This window comes from Rhinopithecus bieti, unplaced genomic scaffold (assembly GCF_001698545.2).
Source record: "Rhinopithecus bieti isolate Rb0 unplaced genomic scaffold, ASM169854v2 scaffold_2827, whole genome shotgun sequence".
Taxonomy (NCBI): Eukaryota; Metazoa; Chordata; class Mammalia; order Primates; family Cercopithecidae; genus Rhinopithecus; species Rhinopithecus bieti.
In genome coordinates this window covers 1,845,407-1,849,655 of record NW_016804135.1, presented here as the reverse complement: position 1 = coordinate 1,849,655, position 4,249 = coordinate 1,845,407, and the positions used below count along the sequence as shown (strand labels likewise).

Sequence of the window (4,249 nt, the reverse complement as noted above, 5' to 3'; positions counted from 1 at the left end):
GTGCGCATTTAGCGCATTTAGTAAATTTCCCTCTGAAAACTGCCATAACTGTGTCCCAGAGATTCTGGTGTGTTGTATCTTTGTTTTCATTACTTTCAAAGAACTTGTTGATTTCTGCTTTAATTTTATTATTTAACCAAAAGTCATTTCAGAGCAGGTTATTCAATTTTCATGTAACTGTATGGTTTTGAATGAATTTCTTAGTCTTGATTTCAAATTTGTACTGTGCTCTGAGAGACTGTTTGTTATGATTTCAGGTCTTTTGAATTTGCTGAGGAGTGTTTTACTTCTGATTATGTGATTGATTTTACAGTAAATGCCATGTAGTGATGAGAAGAATGTATATTTTGTTGCTTTTGGGTGGAGAGTTCTATAGATATCTATTAGGTCCATTTGATCCACTGCTGAGTTCAGGTCCTGAATATCTTTGTTAATTTTCTGTCTTGATGATCTGTCTAATATTGTTGGTGGGGTGTTAAAATTCCCCACTATTATTTTGTAGGAGTCTAAGTCTCTTTGAAGGTCTCTGAGAACTTGCTTTATGAATCTGGGTGTTCCTGTGTTGGGCGCATATGTATTTAGGATAGTTAATTCTTTTTGCTGAATTGAACCCTTTACCATTATGTAATGCCCTTCTTCATCTTCTTTGATCTTTGTTGGTTTAACATCTGTTTTGTCGGAAAGGAGAATTGCAACCCCTGATTTTTTCTGTTTTCCATTTCTTGGTAGATTTTCCTCCATCCCTTTATTTTGATCCTATGTGGGTCATTGCATGTGAGATGGGTCTTTCGAAGATAGCATACTGATGGGTCTTGGTTCTTTATCCAGCTTGCCACTCTGTGTCCTTTAATTGGTGTATTTATCCTATTTACATTTAAGGTTAGTATTGATATGTGTGGGTTTGATCCTGTCATCATGATGTTAGCTAGTTATTTTGTAAACTTGTTAATGCAGTTGCTTTATTGTGTCACTGGTCTGTGTACTTCATTGTGTTTTTGTAGTAACTGGTAATGGTCTTTACTTTTCATATTTATTGCTTCCTTCAGGATCTCTTGTAAGGCAGTTTTGGAGGTAACAAGTTCTCTCAGCATTTGCTTGTCTGAAAAGGATCTTATTTCTCCTTCATTTATGAAATTTGAATGTTGGCCTATCTAGCTAGGTTGGGAACGTTCTCATGGATGATATCCTGAAGTATGTTTTCCAAATTGATTCCATTCTTCCCATCTCTTTTAGGTACACTAATCAGTCATAGATTCAGTCTGTTTACATAAACCCACATTTCTTGGAGGTTTTGTTTATGCCTTTTCATTCTTTTTTCTCTATTTTTGTCTGCTCCCATCTTGTCAGACAGGCAGTCTTCAAGCTCTGAGATTCTTTCCTCTGCTTGATCTATTATGCTATTAATACTTGTGATTGCATTATGAAATTCTTGTAGGGTGTTTTTCAGCTCTGTCAGGTTGGTTACATTCTTCTTTATACCAGCTATTTTGTCTGTCAACTCCTGCAATGTTTTATCAGCGTTCTTGTGGTGAATCTTTCTCTCATCTTTGTATGCGTATCTACCTTCTATCTTTGAGGTTGCTGACTTTTGGATGATTTTTTTTTTTCCCTTTAACAGTCTAACTACTTTTCAGCAGGACTGCTGTGGTATGCTGGGAGTCTTCTCTAGTCCCTAATCAACTCAGATTTTCCAGTACATAGAGGCATCGCCAGTGAAGGATGTGAATGAGCAAAGATGGCAGCCTGCCCCTTCCTCTGCCCCTTCCTGTTCTCAGTCTCCAGGCTCCTCACTCTGTCCAGGTAGGAGGCCAGGTGGTCATTCAGGCTTTGCATGGTCTCCTTCTCATTCTGGATGTCTCCCATTCCTGCCAGACCCCCGGCCATCCCCACAGCCAGGCCCCGGGATCCCATGCCACCCTGGAAGCCGGTGGAGTGGGACACAGAGATCCAGGAACCACAGCCCCCAGCACCTGCATAGACACTGGCTGCACTGCTGACCATCTCATCTCAGGGAGGTACAGACTTGTTGCCAGCCTGAATGCACCTGTAGGAGGTGGCTGAAGACTCCAGATCTGAGGTCTGACCCAGTCAGGAGAAATGGGATCAAAGGCCTATTTAAAAAAGTTGTCTGGGTCGTCAGCAAAGCCTGAGTCCTGTCCTCTTGCTGTCCTCCTGGGAAAGCATGAGCTTCACCACTCACTCTACCTTCACCAACTACTGGGCTCTATCCAGGTGCCCAGCTATGGCACCCGGCCGGTCAGCAGTGCAGCCAGTGTCTATGCAGGTGCTGGGGGCTGTGGTTCCTGGATCTCCGTGTCCCACTCCACTGGCTTCCAGGGTGGCGTGGGATCCCGGGGCCTGGCTGTGGGGATGGCCGGGGGTCTGGCAGGAATGGGAGACATCCAGAATGAGAAGGAGACCATGCAAAGCCTGAACGACCACCTGGCCTCCTACCTGGACAGAGTGAGGAGCCTGGAGACTGAAAACAGGAAGCTGGACAACAAAATCCAGGAGCACCTGGAGAAGAAGGGACCCCAGGTTAGAGACTGGAGTCATTACTTCAAGACCATCGAGGACCTGAGGGCTCAGATCTTCGCAAATGCTGTGGACAATGCTGGCATCATTCTGCAGATCAACAATGCCCGTCTTGCTGCTGATGACTTTAGAGTAAAGTATGAGACAGAGCTGGCCATGTGCCAGTCTGTGGAGAGTGACATCCATGGGTCCATAAGGTTACTGATGACCAGTGTCACTTGGCTGCAGCTGAAGACAGAGATTGAGGCTCTCAAGGCGGAGCTGCTCTTTATGAAGAAGAACCACGAAGAGGAAGTAAAAGGCCTACAAGCTCAGATTGCTAGCTTTGGGTTGACCCTGGAGGTAGATATCCCCAAATCTAAGGACCCTGTCAAGATCATGGCAGACATCCAGGTCCAATATGACGAGCTGGCTTGGAAGAACCGAGAGGAGCTTGACAAGCACTGGTCTCAGCAGACTGAGGAGAGACTACAGTGGCCACCACGCCGTCCACAGAGGTTGGAGCTGCTGAGATGATGCTCATGGAGCTGAGACATACAGTCTGGTCCTTGGAGATGGACCTGGACTCCATGAGAAATCTGAAGGCCAGCTTGGAGAACAGCCTGAGGGAGGTGAGGGCCCACTACACCCAGCAGATGGAGCTGCTCAACGGGATCCTGCTGCACCTGGAGTCAGAGCTGGCACAGACTCAGGCAGAGGGACAGTGCCAAGCCCAGGAGTAGGAGGCCCTGCTGAACATCAAGGTCAAACTGGAGGTTGAGATCACCACCTACCGTCGCCTGCTGGAAGATGGCAAGGACTTCAGTCTTGGTGATGCCCTGGACAGCAGCAACTCCATGAAAACCATCCAAAAGACCACCACCCACCAGATACTGGATGGCAAAGTGGTGTCTGAGACCAATGACACAAAAGTTCTGAGACATTAAGCCAGCAGAAGCAGCATACCATTTGGGGAGCAGGAGGTCAATAAAATGTTCAGAGGTCAAAAAAAAAAGTAGTCTGACCACATTTTTGTAAAGCAGCTATGCAGTGCTGGGGGTCCACTTCAGCCCCTGGTTGCTTGGATACTTCAAAAGCTGTTAAACAATTCCCTAGGAATGAGGCTGAATCCAGGGGGCTGAGTAGCAAGAGTCTGTGGGCCCCACTTCCATGGTGCCTCACGGCATAAGACCCACTGGCCTGGAACTCCAGCCAGCCACTCCTAACTAATTGTTTTTCGTACTCATTAAACATTCCCACCTCCCCCTGCTCCCCACTACCCTTCCCAGTCCCTGGTAACCATCCTTTTACTCCCTATCTCTATGAGTTCAATCGTTTTGATTTTTAGATACCAGAAATAAGTGAGAACATGTGATGTTTATCTTTCTGTGCTTGGTTTATTTTGCTTAACATAATGATCTCCAGTTCCATCCATGTTGTTGCAAGTGACTAGATCTCATTCGTTTTTTATGACTTAATAGCACTCCATTGTGTATGTGTACCACATTTTCTTTATCCATTCATCTGTTGATAGTCACTTAGGTTGCTTCCAAATCTTAGCTATTATGAACAGTGCTGCCACAAACATAGGAGTGCAGTTATCTCTTCAATGCACTCATTTCCTTTCTTTTGTATATATACCCAGCAGTGGGATTGCTGGATTATATGGTAGCTCAATTTTTAGTTTTTTGAGGAACTTCCAAACTGTTTCCCATAGTGGTTGTACTAATTTACA

The 4,249-nt window shown here is 45.1% G+C and overlaps 1 pseudogene; it reads left to right on the top strand.

The window, feature by feature from the left end:
• The first annotated feature begins 2,182 nt into the window (after window positions 1-2,182).
• Window positions 2,183-3,461, top strand: LOC108524308 (keratin, type I cytoskeletal 18 pseudogene; annotated as a pseudogene).
• Window positions 3,462-4,249: the final 788 nt, after the last annotated feature.